The sequence below is a fragment of the Manis javanica genome, chromosome 10 (genome assembly GCF_040802235.1).
Source record: "Manis javanica isolate MJ-LG chromosome 10, MJ_LKY, whole genome shotgun sequence".
Lineage (NCBI taxonomy): Eukaryota > Metazoa > Chordata > Mammalia > Pholidota > Manidae > Manis > Manis javanica.
The window spans coordinates 2,702,343-2,718,374 of NC_133165.1; the positions used below are offsets into that span (position 1 = coordinate 2,702,343).

The 16,032-nt window shown below is 44.8% G+C and overlaps 1 long non-coding RNA gene across 4 annotated transcripts in view; it reads left to right on the forward strand.

The window, feature by feature from the left end:
* Positions 1-16,032, forward strand: part of LOC108406468 (uncharacterized) — a 36,335-nt gene that overhangs the window by 10,752 nt on the left and 9,551 nt on the right. For 2 of the 4 annotated variants that reach the window (XR_012121907.1, XR_012121908.1), the window contains exons 2-3: positions 6,801-7,619; positions 7,693-9,870. This is a non-coding gene — a long non-coding RNA (uncharacterized lncRNA). Of the gene's footprint in view, positions 1-6,800; positions 7,620-7,692; positions 10,164-16,032 lie in introns of those variants that run through there. The other 2 variants (XR_012121906.1, XR_012121904.1) reach the window with 2 other exon arrangements.

Below are 16,032 nucleotides of genomic sequence, written 5' to 3' on the forward strand. Positions count from 1 at the left end.
TCCCTAGTGATCAGAGATGTTGAGCATCTTTTCATGTGTTTTTTGGCCATTTGTATATGGATCATGAAATCTTGATTAAGACATCACTGCCATCTGATGTTCTGCATACTTTAATTGTACGAAAAGTACCTAATGGGGCAAAATGCTATCTTTTAAATCAATGGAGACCAAAGGTAGATTAGTGATTGCCTGGGGCTAAGAGGAGAGAGGGAAAGAATGGGGAGTGACTGCTAATGGGTGTGGGTTTCTTTTTGGGGTGATGAAATGTTCTAAAATTGGTGATGGTTTCACAACTCTGCGAACATACTGAAAACCATTGAATTGTGTAATTAAATGGGTGGATTTTATGCTATGTGAAGTGTAGGTTAATAAAGTGTTTTCAAGTCGGCCTTGTAAAAGTGAAACCGAAGAAGTAACGGTGATAGAGCAAATGTGACGACTTCATTGGCCAACTGGATGGAGTAGGATGGATGTTACAGCCTCCTGGTGTGTTTACCTTCCCGCCCAGAATTTCAGCCACCCTCACCCTCACCCTCACTCCAGCTTCCCAAATCCAGTTGCTGTTCCTTCATGGTTCTGTCTAAAGAGAGTTTCTCTGAGGTTCTTCTGACTCAGGACACTTCTTATTCCAGCTGCCAGGACAAGCAAACCTCCATATTTGGCATGTAGGACTAGAAAGGTAGGCGGGGAAGAGCGAGCCAGCCCAGGATACTGCTGGCCCTAGCCCCTGTTCAGTTTACCGAGGCTGACCGGGGGCAGTGTCCCGGCTGAGGGTCCCTCCAGGAGAGGTGAGCCATCGCCTGAGGCACGTTACCCAGGCCCCAGAGAGTGCCCTCCAACCCCACAACCATGTTACTCCCTTTGTGTCCTCTCTGGTGCTGAAGTCACACCATTGGTTCGTCTTATCTATCCTATCAGTCTAACTAAAAGTTTCCATGAGTTGGGGAAGAAGAAACCTGAAGTGGCTGACAGCCCTGGACGGTGTCATGTGACATGAGGTTGGCCCTGACAGCCCAGGAAACCACACCAAGACTTCTGGCTTTCTGGGGCTGAGAGCCCTTGGGCTTACGTCACAGAGTTGCATATGTACAAAGACCTTTCCTGATGCTTCATTCCTCATGTATCTTCTAGCTGAGCTGTCTCTCCTTGGTGAAGCTGGACAGGTGCTTGCCAAAAGACTACTGTCACCCCTTCACCCACTGTCTTTGTGAAAATGGGGAAATTGCTCCCAAGAGAGGGACGACTGGCCCAGGGCCACATGGACAATTCATAGTAGAGCCAGAGCTCCCAGCTCACCTGCCTGTACCTGCTCCCCACAAGCCCCACCACCGAATCCAGCCCAGCAGTGGCCTGTGGTCGCAGAGCCTCTGCGGCAAAGGAAGGATCAGCTTGCAGACTGGGCTGGGCATATCCGGGGCCTCTGTCCACCTGGGCCACACAGGCCCGCCTTCCCACATGTCGCTCCGGTGGCTTTCTTTGGAGCAGGCTTCTCTCTTGGTTTGCTTCCTGCCTTCACTAGCCGCCCCCTCCGCCCGCCCGCACCATCTGGGACTGAAACTCCGCTACGGATCTGTAACTGCCCACCCACTCCGCCACGTTCTGTTGAGTGGGCCCACCCAGTGCAGATTTCCTGAGGACAGAGAGTTCTCCTTTTATTTATCTCTGATTACTTAGGGAGAATAAAATGTTGCTTCTCAGACTTCAGAGTCTTTGCCCTTATGCAGTGACAATTAAAAACTTATTTCAGAATCTTCCCCTTGGTATTCATTACTGCTCCTCAAGCTCTCCTCCTCTGATCTGCATCATGGGCGAGGTCTGTGGCTTCAGTGGGTTAGGCACCTGAGCTGGGGGGGCTATTCCAGTCCTTTGGCCTCACGGCCCACAGCTCTGCCAGGGCCCAGATCTTACTGCTGAGGCCAGGAGTCCAGGAAGCGCTCTCTCTCTTGCTTATGTGATGGGGAGGTGCCCGCTCCTCCTCTCTGGCTCTCTCTCTCTCTTCTGTGTTCCAGTCTCCTTTTCTTCCTCTCTTCTTCAGCTTCTTTTCATCTCCAGATTTTCTCACCCTTGTGACCAAATGTCACCCAGTCACTAAGCATGTGTAGTGTTGTTTCAATTATGTGGCTGCTTTTTGCATGAAGATATGATAATACCCTTGGCTCATTCATTGTCATTTGTGCCATCAGCCATCTGGGAATGGTTCAGGCTAGAAACCAGCTCCGGAAGCCAGGTGATTCCCAGGGTGGGACTATTGCTCCTTATCTTACTCATGAAGGTATGCAATGGGAAGATTCTGTCGCTGACTGACACAGGGTGTAATGGACTCAATGCACCCTGAGGTCTGCATGGTGGTGGCGGGAGGGCAGTGGGATGAATCCCAGGGAAAGGAGGAACAGGGTCAGAGCTGCTTGGCCCAGGTCTTCCGTACCTAGAGTCTCTTTCTGGTGCTGCCTTTTGAAGCTTGAAGGTTCAGGTTTGGGTTTGCACCAGGGAGGGTGACCTTAGAACCTCACCTGAATTTTCCTGCAGCTGCTGGTCCTTTTATGTGACCAAGACAGGGCCCAGGAAGTGGCTGTGAAGCAATGGTTTCCACTTTGTGTATCTTGTTTGTGCTCTGGCCAGACACCTGCAGTCCCCCGGTGAGCTCAATCTCCTCCCGCCTTCATTCGGTTCATGCAGTTCCTGCTGTCTGCATCAGCCTTCCTCCTTCCGCTCAGCCGAGACTGCCTGAGCTGGGGCCATCCGTCCTCTGGGAAGCTGGTTCAGCCAGCCCTCCTCTGCCCCCATATTCCCCTCTGCTGTCCTCCATCAAAGCATTTATCGCCTGTGTGTGACATGCCTACCAACATTCCTGTGTTCCCCGCTGGCTTCTGAGCTCTCTGAGGGCAGGGCTGTGGCATGGATCACTGTCCTCTCACTGTTCCTGTCACCGACTGAGTGAGTGAATGAACGAAGTGGCAGCTAATGGAGCCACGTCTGCTAAGCATGTATGCACTCCAGCCCTTTTTGATGGCACGAGCTCTCCAGAGGGAAATATATTTGCTGGGGGTGGGGAAGGGGATTATATAGAGGGCTGTATCTGAGTTGCAGTTCCACTGATTCTGTGGTGAATTTGTTTCTGTGGCTGCTGTAACATCACCACACTCAGTGGCTCCCAACAGCATGAATACACTACCTGGCAGTTCTGGAGGTCACATGTCTTGAAATGACTCTCACAGGGCAAAAACCAAGGTGTCTGTAGGTCTGCGCTCCTTCTGGAGGTTTCTGTTTCCTTACCTTTTTCAGAGTCTAGAATCAGCCTGCATTCCTGGCTCACGGCCCCCTCCTCATGTCACCCAGGCTCTTGCTCCCATAGTCACACTTCCTACTATGCACTCTGACCCCCCGCTTCCCTCTTCTGAGGCCCCTTGTGATTATATTTGGTCCACTGGATAACCCACTATTAGCTCTCCTTCTTGAGCTCCTTCACTGAATTACAACCACAAAGTCCCTTCTACCGCATAAGGTGACAGATGCACAGGTTCTGGGGTTAGGTTGTGGAAGTCTCTGGTGGGACACTGGTCAGCCTGCCTCATGCAGGAAACCCAGAGACGCAGCTTCTGCTCTGCATTCCTATCTGCCTGCATCTCAATGCTTCCCATCATCCAGCCCTCGTGCTGCTTCTCCCAGGGAGGCTTTCCTGAGGCCCCTTTCCCTCCAGCTGGGTGCTCCTCAGCCCTGGTTCCTGCTGCTGCTCTTGACCACGAGCACTTCTCTGGCCAAATGGAGACCCTCCCGTTTGTGCATCTTTCCACCTCTGTGCTGTTAGTCCGGAGCCTTCTTCCTCTCTGGCACGTCCCCAGTTCCACTCAGCCTGTCTTCTCTCTTCTACTAAGTTACCCCCTCTCTGCCCCCAACACCAGGCACAAGCCCTGGATTGGCAGAATTTAGACTCCCTTCCATTGTAATGACTGCCACAGTGCATTCCGGTTCTTTGTTTGCAAGCTAGTCTATGCCCCTAGACAATGAGGAGACATCTTGGAGTGTGGGCCACACCTGATTAATCATCGTATCCTGGGCATGTGCTGAGAGCAGGTGGGAGTGGCCTCTGTGAACTCAGGGCGGCTGTGATATGCAGCCCGCAAGGGGGCGGTGCTTGGGTCTGTTGCTTCCTATTGTTTTCTGCGTATACCCTGCTGTCCACCCCCATCTCCAAACCCACTTAGGACAGGGGTCACCAGCCTTGCACATGGGGTCTTGCAACTGTTAGCTGGTCTATTGGATTGAGCCAAATGAAAATGCTGTTAGACCATTTGTAACCTGGGCAATACTAAGTATCTCTTGACAAGGAGGCGAAGTATCATTGCTCAGAGCGTCCTGATGCAATTGGTGGGCAAACCCTCAGGCCTTGCTCCTTCCCCAGCTGCTCTGCCTGCCGCCCAGTGCAGGAGGTTCTCCCTCCTGGCATGCCTTCGATCAGGTGTAGAAAATATTTTAAAATGTCAACACTGACAATCTGTTGATTGAGAAAGAGGACTGTTAGGCTAACCAGCTACACCTTCCTCAGCAGGAAGATTTCCCCCTAAGGACAACTTGGTAGTACAAACTTGCTTGGCGAGCAGTGGACTACGATGATCTCAAAGGGAGTGTGCTCAGATGCAGGGGCAAGTGCTGGCATGGGCTGCTCGAAGCAGCCAGCTGCAGCCCAGCCAGGAACCTTCTCCAGCAAGAGACCAAAGAAAAGGCAGGTTTTCTCTGTAGGACAGACTTGGAATGAGAATTGATTGGGGAGCACACTCAGAATGGCAGGGTCATGGGGTGGGCCTGGGCCACAGCATGATGCCCACTGAGAACAGTTTGCTTAGCCCTGCCCACCCCTGGGGACACCAACAGTGTTGGCTTGGGTGATATCCTACCCCTCAGTAACCCATGCGGGTGTGGCTAAAACAAGGAGGCATCATCTATCAGAAATGTTTTTTGCTTCCTTCCTGTTTAATATCTTTCTTCTTTTCTTTCTGGGATCTCTTTTTTAAACTTAGAGTTTACTTATAATAGAATGCACATATTTTCAGTGCACGGTTCAGTAAGGTTTGACAAATATATACACTCAATGTAACTGCTATGTCAGTCACCCCAGAAGTTCCCTTGTGCCTTTTGCAATTAAACCCCGCCCCAAATGGCCATCAGCTGAAATGACATGAATGGATAAACAAAGTGTGGTCCATCCGTCCAACAGAGTTATTACTCAGCCATAAGAAAGAAGGAAGCACGGAGACACACTACAGCATGGATGGACTTTGAAAACTTTATGCCGAGTGAGAGAAGCCAGACACAAAAGGCCACATAATTGTATGATTCCCTTCGTATGAAATGATGTCTGGAATAGATGAATGTGTAGTGACAGAAAGTAAATGAGTGGTTGACGAGGGCTGGGGGTAGGGGGGAGCTAATAGGTATCGGATTTCTTCTAAAATTAGATAGTGGTGATAGTTGTATAACTGTGAATATACTAAAAAGCATGGCACTGTACACTTTAAAAAGGTGAACTTTATGGCATATGACGTATTTCAATACTGTAATTTTTTTTAAAGTTATGGAATATTCTCATCACCCCAGAAAGAGACCTCATACCACTTCCCAGTCAGTTCCCACCCTTCCCCCACAACCATAGTTCAACATATTCATTGTGTCTGTTGTAGAACTTACACAATTGGAGTCATATATTGCGTACTCATTTGTGTGAGGTTTCTTTCATTAGGCGTAATGTTTTTGAGGTTTGCCTATGCTGTTGTGACAGCAGTTTGTGCCTTTTTGTTTTTGCTGAGTAGTGTGACTTTGTCACAGTTTCTTATATATGGACATCTGGGCCATTTCCAAATTTGGGCTAGTGTGGATAAAATTGCTATGGATATTCTTGTGAACATATGTTTACTTTTTTCTTAGATAAATACATAGAAATGGAATTTTATTTATTTTTTAATTTTTATAAGAAACTGAGGGATTTTTTTTCTAAAGTGGTTTTACTGTTTTACATCAAGATGTGACAGTTTTGATTGCTCATAACATTTGATATGGTCAGTCTGTTTGTAGTTATTTGTGTTGGTGAGTTGGAAATTTTAAATATTTATAAACTCTAGTTTATTAATTTTTTTTTACCTAAGAAATATTTGTCTACTTCAAGGTCATGAAGATATTCTATGTTTCCTTTAGAAGCTATATGGTTTTAGGATCCACTTCAACTTAATTTTTTGGCATAATGTAGGAGAGTTGTAGTTAATTTTTTTCCTTTTAGATAGACAATTATTCTAGTGCATTTATGGAAAAGATTTTTCTTTCCCCATTACATTATTTCAGTACCTTTGTTGAAAATCAATTGTATATATGTATGTAGGTCTATTTCTGGACACTGTTTTCTGTGTCATTCATCTATTTGAGTATCCCAATGCTAATACCAAACGTCCTTGATTATTATTATTTACAGTAAGTCTTAAAATCATCTACTGTTAGCCCTGCAACTTTGTTCTGTATTAAGGTTATTTTGGCTATTCCAAATCCTTTCAATTTCCACTTAAATTTTAGAATCTCCTTGTCAATTTCTAAAAAACATTTACCTTTTGGGATTTTGATGGGGATTACATTGAATCTATAGGGCAATTTGGAAAGAATTGATACTTTAACAATACTGAGGCTTCCAATCCATGAACATGGTACATCTCATCTATTTAGGTCTTTTATTCTTTCAGTGGTGTTTGGTAATCTTCAATGTAGAGATATTATACATCTTTTGTTAAATTTATTCTTAAATAACACTTTTATTTTAATAGAGGAACCTGGAAAGCACAGCAGTGTGAAGGTGAAGTGGTGGATAGAGAGACAGTGGGGCTGATGTTTGGGGTTGGGGCCCTATATGGAGCCCCAAATGATTACCAACAGGAAGCAGTTGGTGCATCTCACTTAGTCCCTCCATCTGCCTGTCAGAATCAACTCGGTTCTGTGACTGGGGACATGATAGCCAAGAAGTCCTTGTTTGTTTCTTCCCTCCACGCACTAAAATGAATACTTTTCAGTTTTCCCTTCTGAACACCTGGTGTACTAGGAAGCTCAGGCACAGGCTAGTCCTGCTCGCTGTCCCCTCCTGAGAGCAACTGTGATGCCTCCAGCTCCTAAAGCACCTTTCAAGGTGTTCCCTGAGCAGCGGTGGCCAGGGACCTCTGCGGGGACATGGCGTGGAGAGCCATGCCTCAGAGGACTGGGAAATGTGGCAGAGTCAACCACATACCTGGCAGAGGAGGAGAAAAAACAGGCGGACGAGAAGAAGCAGAGAGTGCGAGGGGAGCTGAATGGCTCTCACGGCGGAGTGAGAGCCGCGGATGCCCACTGCCTAGGGGCCTGCCAGACGGCAGAGTGAGAGCCGCGGATGCCCACTGCCTAGGGGCCTGCCAGACGGCAGAGTGAGAGCCGCGGATGCCCACTGCCTAGGGGCCTGCCAGACGGCAGAGTGAGAGCCGCGGATGCCCACTGCCTAGGGGCCTGCCTGCCAGACGGCTTGCTTTCCAGAGCTGCCTTGGATTTCCGATGCTCTTCCAGCTCCACTGCCTAGGAGGCCTCACTGTCCTGAATTCCTGCTCTCCCACAAAGCTCAGGTATTTGATTTTTGTGAGGGTCCTTTGAGGGCTGGCTCTGTGGCTAAGTCTCATCTGTTCATTATTTCCACAGGTAACCTAACAGTGCTGCCCGCCCACTTGCATGGACTGACTCGAGGGAATTGCTGCTGCTCGCATCCAGGAGTACCCAGCAAACATGAGAGACTGCCCTTGGGTCTGTGTGTTCCCTCGCGTTAGAGTTTTTGCTTTTCCCTTAGTTATGATGGTGTGTTTGTGTGTACCCAAATAACTGGGATTCTGCACTTCATCTTTGCAGGTTGTCACACACAGGCAGAGGTCTTCTTGATAACTGGTAGTGGGCCTGTCAGAGGCGTCTGGAGAGGGCATACACTGACAGTCATTGTGCAGGAAGCCCTGGGAGAACTGGAGTTCCCAGGAGAGAGGCCTGGGGGCTTGCAAGCCCACCTTGAAGAAGCACATTTGTCTCCAGTACCATACGGGCAGGGGGAAAAGCCATAGGAAAAGTATTTTGGCTTAACGTAAAGAACTTTATAGGAGCTGTACAACCAACGTACAGGCTTCCTTGCCTGACTGTGATTTCTGTGGCCCTGGAATATACAAGCAGATCCTCATAGAGATTCCTCCACTGAGCAGGATATTGGGGGCCTTCAAGATCCATTGGATTATTTGCCTAACAGTTTACCAGAAGATAATGAATGTTCTCCTCCCAAAAAGACTTCTGGGGAAAGGAACACAAAGGAAAATGTTTCTGAAGGCAAAATCTCAGGAGCAGTGACATCAATGTGGCAAGGTGTTTTGGCCAAGGACTTGCCATTGCCCCTCAAATTATATTGTACCTGGTGTGAAAGACCAGCCACGATCCATCCCGCCGTGTGGAAGTGCCTTCCCACCATCCTCAGCAATCATTTGCTCGTCCAAAGCAAGCCCTCCCAAACCGGTTGGGCTCGGCCTCCGGCTTCTTTGCAGCTTCTCTCCACGATAAAGTGCCAGGTGTGGCATGAGGGCTGGAGGAGAGAGTGGGGGCATGGCTGCAGGAGACGCCTGCTCAGGCCCTTCACAGAGCATACCCTTCTCTCAGTGTCGGCTTGGAGCTGACTTTTCTTTCTTCTCATGACTCAGCCGTCATTGATTGGGAAAGCTGTGTGAGCATTCTTCATCCCAGCCAGAAGCCCTGCCCTGCTTAAGCCGTTGGGGCTGTAGGAATCTGCCCCTTTCTCGTGGAAGGTCTCGTAGGAGATTTGTCCTTTCCTGAGGGTCCACTTTGGAGCTACCCCAGTCCCCTTCATGGTTTCTCTGGGGTGGGGGATAGTGCTTTTTCCCTTCAGCTAGTGCCACCACTGATGTATCTTCCCAAGATGCATGTCTGAGAGCTGCAGTGGGGGAGCTGCGTAGGGGCCAGGGATGGGGGTACACACTCCCCGTCATGGAACGAGAGGTTTGAGATTGGACAGGCCTGAATTTGTCACTTCCAACATGAGTTAGCTGTGTGGCTGGGTAACTTAGTAACTCATCTGAGCCTCAGTTTCTGCATCTATCAACAAGAGGTGATGGCATCTCTTGTACTTGGTTGTTGAGACTCTTCAGTAAGACACTGTGTGTGGAAGCACCTAGCGTGGTACTTGGCTTTGAGTAGGAGCTCAGTGAATACCACCTCCCTCTGCTTCCCACTGCTTCTTGGAACTCGGATCCGTTTCATCCAAAGCTTTCTTGGCAGCCACCCTGCAGCCACACTAGTGGTGGTGGGTACTGAGGGAACAGTCTCACTGGATGGAAATCTTGGCACCTTTTAGAACTTCCAGAGAGATGCAGAGACAGAGTCAGAGGCCACTTGATGCTATTGCAGAGTATGCCTAGAGGAGTGAATACTGGCCTGTTCACTCACTACACCAGTGTGGCTGAAATTCCTCCCATTAGTCATTTCCATATTTTAATTGTCTTCTTGAATCAATATATCCACTTGGGAAATAGTCTGTGTAGTCTGTAGGCTGGAGTGTTGAAAGCCATTTTCAAAGGTGGAGAAGAAGTCCAGTCAGTGTTTTGTTTATCTTGTCCAGTGGCACATCAGACACTTTAAAAATGAGATTAGTTGACTGACATCTTGGAGCAGAGTCTGTCATTTACCTTTCTTTTGGCTGGAGCATTGAGTATGGCCCTGCCTGCAACAGGAAATCATCAACATTTTTGATGATCCAGCGAGTGTCTTTTAAGAGCTCTGTGATTCGGATGCCTGCTACCTCGTGGATGAACCTTGAAGACATTATGCTGTGAGGTAAGTCAGACATAAAAAGATACTGTATGATCTCACTTATATGAGGTCCCTGGAGTCTCACATTCACAGAGACAGCAAGTAGAGTGGCAGGTGCCAGGGCTGGAGGTGAGATGGGGAGTCAGTGTTTAGTCCGGGCTGAGTCTAAGTTTGGGAAGATGAAAAAGTCCTGGAGATAGGTGGTGGTGATGGGCGCACGGCATTGTGAATGTACTTAGTGCCGTAGAGCTGTGTGGCTAAAATGGCAGATTCTGTGTTATGTATATTTTACCACAATAAAAAAGTATGTGTGTGTAATCTAATGAGTGTCCTTAATTTTGAAAACTGTGATATAATCAACGATTTCTCAAAGATAATACTGTGAATTAACATTTGTAAGATGTAAAAATATTGCTGGATTTGCATGTTTATTCCACCAATGCTCCTTAGTTTGACTCCATGCAAGCTCCTAGCTAAGCTGGGGGAGTCAGAGCTTCAGCCCCAGGCTCCCTCTTCCAGAGCCAGCGTCCGAGGGTGAGGACAGCGAAGACCCAACCCAGGACCCCTGAGCCCATGAGTGGAGCTTGTGGTCTGGCAGAGGAGATGAGGAAGGGCTGATAAATTGCTCGCTCTGGTTTTGGGGCAGGCTTGGTGAGGAGGCTGGGGCCTGCTGGGGAGGGAGGAAAGGGCACCCCGCTAATGGGGAATGTGGGGGCCAGCCCTGGATGCCCATGCAGAGCAGTGGTATCAGGCTAGTCCTAGAAATGGCGGGAGGACTTGGGGCTCTCAGTGCCTGGGGAAATGAGGTGGGAGAGCACGTCTTGGTGACCCAGAGCCAGCCTCACCTGCCTCCTGTCAGCTAGTGACCTTGCTGAGTTTTAAAAATCTTTGTAAATTGCAGTTTTCTCATTAATAGAATATATACTTCTTCCCAGTTTTGATGGGATTAAATCGAAAAATGTGTTAAACAGATATATCTATGTATTTAATCTATATACCTAAACTAATTTATATCTACATCTACAGCCACCTTCACATCTGTAGGTCTGTATCGTCTATGCCTATACACACCTACATGCATGTTGGGGGACATAGGTCGGGGAGGGAGAACTCTTCAAGGTCTGGAAACAAGCTTTGATTATTTATGGGTTTGACTTCTCTATTTTGAACCGGAGTGTTGGCTCTGGGAAATGGTGAGAAACATCCTGGGTGTGTCTGATGCTCCGAGTGTCCACAGGCCAGCCTCTTTGTCAGAGTCATCGAGGGTGTGAGGGCCCAGGGTGGAGGATCCAGAGGAGCCTGGGAGTGTCAGCAGGGGTGGGCACCGAGGCTGAGATCCTCTAAGGTGGTCACCGCATTCAAGTCCAGGTCAGAGTACAGTCCCTTGGGTGGGCTGGTTTGCTTTGTTGCCATGGAGACCACCCTGTCTCAGCGCAGACCCATCCGTCCTACTTCCTAGAGAAACTGGGAGGCAATAGGGTCATTTTGGTCAAAGAAAGATGATGCATTCACACACCCACATGAATGGCAACATGGATGAGTTAGATGTGATGGAGCCTGAGGAAATGATTTGTCCGAGGCGGACAGTGGAAGAAAGGGAGAGAGGGAACATGATGAGGCCCCATTAGCCATTGCTAAGTCAGCTCGAGTCAGTTTATTTGATCTCACGTGGTCATCTATCAGGCCTGTGGGAAGGCTGAGTGGGGGTGGCCGTTAGGACCTTGGGAGGAGGGAAGGAAGTCAACAAAGAGGAATGGAAGGCCCTTGAATTCTGTTTACATATACTGTCAGTCTGCCTATAATGATAATAGCTAACATTTGTTGAGCACCTACTATATGCCAGGAACTGCATAGAGTATTTTGTATCAGTCCATTTTCATGTTTTTTTTTAAGATGGGAAAAATTACATCTTTATTTTTGTTAACTCCTAATGGATATTTAGCAGTTCATTCAATTATAAGCAGCAGACTACAATATTATTATCATCAGACCAGAATATTATTTTTAAAAAATAGAAGTATCATTGATATACAATCTTATGTTAGTTCCAGATATACAACACATTGATTCAACATTTACACATATTATTAAATCCTCACCCTCACTTGTGTGGTTACTATTGTCAATATAGGAAGATGTTACAACATCACTGGCTATATTCCCCATGCTGTACAATTATCTCCGTAACCAATATATATTATGATTGAGAATTTTTGTGCCCCTTTATCCCCCTTGCCCTCCCTACCCACCCACCCTAATCCCTCCCCCATGGTAACCACTAGTCCCTTCTCAGTGTCTGAGTCTACTGCTATTTTGTTCATTCTGTTTTGCTTTGTTTTTATATCCCACAAATAAGTGAAATCATGTGGTATTTGTCTTTCCCCTTCTGGCTTATTTCATTTAGCATAATACCCTGTAGATCCATCCATGTTGTTGCAAATGGCAGTTTTTTTTATGGCTGGATAATATTCCATTGTGTATATATACCACATCTTTATTCATTCATCTATTGATGGACACTTAGGTTGCTTCCATATCTTGGCTATTATAAATAAGGCAGTGATATACATAGGGGTGCATATATCTTTTTGAATCAGGGATTTTGTTTTCTTCAGGTCAATTCCTAGAAGTGGAATTACAGGTCTAATGGCATTTCTATTTTTAGTTTCTTTAGGAAACTCCATACTGCTTTCCATAGCAGTCATGCCAATTTACATTCCTACCAACAGTGTAGGAGGGTTCCCCTTTCTCCACGTTCTTGCCAACACTTGTCGTTTCTTGTCTTTTGGATAGTGGCCATTTTAACTGGTTTGAGGTGATAACTCATTGTAGTTTTGATTTGCATTTCCCTGATGATTAGCGATGTGCCTATTGGCCACCTGTATTTCTTCTTTGGAGAAATGTCTGTTCAGGTCCTCCAGCCATTTTTTGATCAGGTTATTATTTTGATGTTGAGGTATATGAATTCTTTATGTATTTTGGATGTTAGCCCCCTGTTGGATGAATCATTTATGAATATATACTGTAGAGTGCCTTTTTGTTCTGCTGATGGTGTCCTTTGCTGTACAGAAGGTTTTTAGTTTGATATAATTCCACCTGTTTAGTTTTTATTTTGTTTCCCTTGCTTGAGGAGATGTGTCCAGGAAAAATTGCTCATGCTTATGTTCAAGAGATTTTTGCCTATGTTTTCTTTTAAGAGTTTTATGATTTCATGTATTACATTCAGGTATTTGATCCATTTCAAGTTTACTTTTGTGTTTGAAGTTAGACAGTATCCAGTTTTCATCCTCTCGCATGTAGCTGTCCAGTTTTCTCAACACCAGTTATTGAGGAGGCTGTCTTTCTCTCATTGTGTATTCATTACTCCCTTATTATATATTAGTTGACTATACATTTGTGGGTTTATATCTGGGCTTTTTGTTCTGTTCCATTGATCTATGGATCTGTTCTTGTGCTAGTACCATACTGTTTGATTACTGTAGCTTTGTGGTATAGCTTGAAGTCAGGGAGCATAATACCCCCACCTTTATTCTTCTTTCTTAGGATGGCTTTGGCTATTTGGGGTATTTTGTAGTTTTATATGAATTTTATAATTATTTTATTCTAGTTCATTGAAAAATGATGTTGGTATTTTGATAGGGATTGCATTGAATCTGTAAATTACTTTGGGCAGGATGGCAATTTTGACAATGTAAATTTTTCCTATCCATGAGCATGAGATAGATTTCCATTTATTTGTGTCTTCTTTAATTTCTCTCATGAGTGTCTTACAGTTTTTAGAGTACAGATAGGTCTTTCATTTCCTAGGTTAGACTTATTTCTAGGTATTTTATTCTTTTTGATGCAATTGTAAATGGGGTTGTTTTCCTGATTTCTCTTTATGCTAGTTTTTTGTTAGTATATAGGAATGCAACAGATTTCTGTGTAGTAATTTTGCAACTTTGCTGGATCCTGTTATTAGTTCTAGTAGTTTTTTGGTGGAGTCTTCAGGGTTTTCTATATATAATATGTCATCTGCAAATAGTGACAGTTTAACTTCTTCCTTACCAATTTGGATGCCTTTTATCTCTTTGTGGTGTCTGATTGCCATGGCTAGGACCTTTAGTACTATGTTGAATAAAAGTGTTGAGAGTGGACATCCTTATCTTGTTCCTGATCTTAGAAGAAAGCTTTCAGCATTTCGCCATTAAATATAATGTTAGCTGTGGCTTGTCTTACATGGCCTTTATTATGTTGAGGTACATACCCTCTATACCCATTTTGTTGAGAGTTTTTATCATGAACGGATGTTGAATTTTTTCAAATGCTTTTTCAGCATCTATTGAGATTATGTGGTTTTTATCCTTCTTTTTGTTAATGTGATATATGGTATTGATTGATTTATGAATATTATACCATCTTTGCATCCCTGGAATAAATCCCACTTGGTTGTGATAGATGATCCTTTTGATGTATCTTTGAATTTGGTTTTCTAATATTTTGTTGAGGATTTTTGCACCTATGTTTATCAGGGATATAATTTTTTTTTGTAGTATCTTTGTCTGGTTTTGGTTTTAGAATGATGCTGGCCTCATAGAGTATGTTTGGAAGTATTCCCTCCTCTTCTACTCTCTGGAATACTTTAAGAAGGATGGGTATTAGCTCTCACAATATTATTCTTTGTTATCCCAGAACTCACAGATGTTGAGTTGAAGAGACCTGACACTACATATCCGCAGAAGGATATGGGCTCCTCCTCTCCTTTGGTGTTGCAAGATACATGGATACAAATAGTATTTTTTTCATTGCTTTTTGAGCCATGTCAACATAACTACTAAAGAAAGATGCCTGGAATGCTGCCAGAGAGGAGTCAATAGGAGTGAAATGTTCAGGTTATCACTGGTAGAAATTTCCACATATGTGTCTTTGGGCTAATAGGCCAATTTATTAGACTCATACAGAAGTCTGAAAAGGGCCCCACTTAACTAGTGTGTCTCATTTACTTGTTTTTTGTTTTTTCCACTCTTCATTTATTCTTGTTGTTGATATATAATTCACCATGAAATTCACCCTTTTTAAGTGTACGATTTGGTAGTTTTTGGTATATTCACAAGGTTGTACAACCATCACTACTCTCTAATTTCAGAACATTTTGTCACCCTTAAAATGCCCACCGCTTATCATAAACCCCATACTCCACTCCAATCCCTGGCCTGGAAACCACTAATTTGTTCTCTGGTTTTCAATGTTTTGTAATTTTCGTGGTATGAGTCTTGTACTTCTTTTGTTATATTCATTTCCTTTACGAAAATATTTACTGAAGGACCTTTTCCAGTGAGGAGCATTTTGACTGATAACCTTCTTTGTTTTAACAGTAACACTGTAAAGAATTTGAGACCTTTGAAATGTATGAAGATTTTCAAATTACTCATCATTCCTATGATTAACATTTTTTATCCAATCCTGAAACTATAATTTCATTTCAACAGCCTTGTCTAATACAGTAAAAGCCATATGCCAGTGCTATATCTCATAGCTGTGTTCTCTAAAGACCAGAGTTAATACAAATAAATTAAGACAATGTATCAGTTTGGAATTCATATGGATGCAAGCAACAGAAAGTCCTATTTTAGAGGCTGATGCCAATAAAGATTTGGTTTTCCTATGAGCAAGAAGTTAATGTGGAGACATACTGGGGCTGTTTTCAGTGATAATCAGGAACCCAGGCTCTTTCCATTTTCCTGTTCCTCTATCCTTAACACAGACTTTCATTCTCAACTTCTTGTCTCCTGGTTGCAAGATGGCTGCTACAACTCCAGGCCTCACACTTATGTCCCAGGCAAGAAGAAGGGAGGAAGGGTGGAAGGATGAAGAGCTTTCCCTTAGCAAGTCCTTACCTTCCTTTTTAGGAGGAGAAGCCCCTTTCCCCTGCCCCACCCAGGGCTTAGAAAGCCAACCAACTGTGTCTTCATATTAACTATCTTATTTAATCCCTTTTAAAATTATCTGAGGTAGGTAATCTTTTCTGTGCTTTGTCTGCTTTACATATGTGGAATTCTAGACTTCAAGAACTTCTGTAACTTTCCCAAGGTCACACTATCAGTGTCAGAACTGAGACTAACAGTGATAACATATTATACTGCTCTAGTTTATGTTTCATCATTGTATATAAAGCACTTTCCCCTTTGTTTTTTCATTTGGGTCTCA